Source organism: Engraulis encrasicolus, chromosome 22 (assembly GCF_034702125.1).
Source record: "Engraulis encrasicolus isolate BLACKSEA-1 chromosome 22, IST_EnEncr_1.0, whole genome shotgun sequence".
NCBI lineage: Eukaryota > Metazoa > Chordata > Actinopteri > Clupeiformes > Engraulidae > Engraulis > Engraulis encrasicolus.
Window position 1 is genome coordinate 18,287,557 of NC_085878.1, and position 1,053 is coordinate 18,288,609.

Sequence of the window (1,053 nt, forward strand, 5' to 3'; positions counted from 1 at the left end):
GTTTCTGTGAACTGCAGTAAAGTCCATGGACGTTTGTTTTGTCGTGGCGTTCTGCACTGTCTCCTCGCACCCGGTACATCTGTTGAACTTCAATACGCTCTCCCCGGGCGTGACTCACGCCCAAGCCACTCCCCCGCTGCTAACTCTGAAGTCTTTGACGGTAAACATAGGTACAGAAAAGCAAATGTTGAGAGAGAAAGAAAACATGTGTTACATCTATTAACAAAATATATGCAGTCCGTATAACCACCATGGAGACTTGCCTGCATTATGAAACATTCTTTGTTCATGCGAGGAGTTCGTGGGGAATGCAAGTAGCGGTTCGTCAGTGCACTCCTCGTTGTACAGTACCCCCATCTTTGCCATGTTGCTGTTTGTGGGTAGCATCCTCCGGGATAGAGCTCTAGAGCTCTAGCCCAATCACTGGCGATCTTTCCCTGTGTGTGACGGACTCTCCAGACGACTGGTTCGGTAAACAAAAACGCAAGCATCAGAGCGCACGGAAGCGCGAGCAGGTATCTCGAGCAGTACAGGAGAACAAAGACTGCACCCTCAAGATGAAGAGCTCATGTGTCATAGTAGGTCAATTAAATCTCAATGGAATCAAATGGCCTACATCTCATAGCAGAAAGCACATGAGGACTGAGACAGGGCTAATTGACGTTGTGCCAGTATGTCAAGAAAGTGATCTGTTTTAAATTCAGATCATGAGACATTTACTGCCCCAATAGCTCAAAAAAATCAACGAAAAGCCTATATAGGCCTATCAACATTCATTGACATGCAATTCACTTCTTATTATTAAGGCTAATGTTAATAGGCGTTGAATTGTAGGCCTAGTTATCATCTTGTGTAAACACATTCTTTAATTCTAACATTGGCCAGGTGGATATAGATAACAATTTCTTCACAATTTTATTTTCTTTATATCCGGGCTATATCGAGCCTGATCTCTGATATATCACCACCAAACGCAAAATTCTATTTCCATAGCCCTAGTGCTGCCAAATTTATTCTGCTCATTTTGGATTTTTTTATTTTTTTCAATAATAG

At 42.6% G+C, this 1,053-nt stretch overlaps 1 protein-coding gene across 2 annotated transcripts in view; it reads right to left on the reverse strand.

Annotated features, from left to right (window-relative positions):
- Positions 1 to 137, reverse strand: part of LOC134439107 (semaphorin-4B-like) — a 13,772-nt gene extending 13,635 nt beyond the window's left edge. For both annotated transcript variants that reach the window (XM_063188954.1, XM_063188953.1), the window contains exon 1: positions 1 to 137. This exon is cut by the window's left edge. The gene's annotated coding sequence lies outside the window, so the exon portion shown is untranslated.
- Positions 138 to 1,053: the final 916 nt, after the last annotated feature.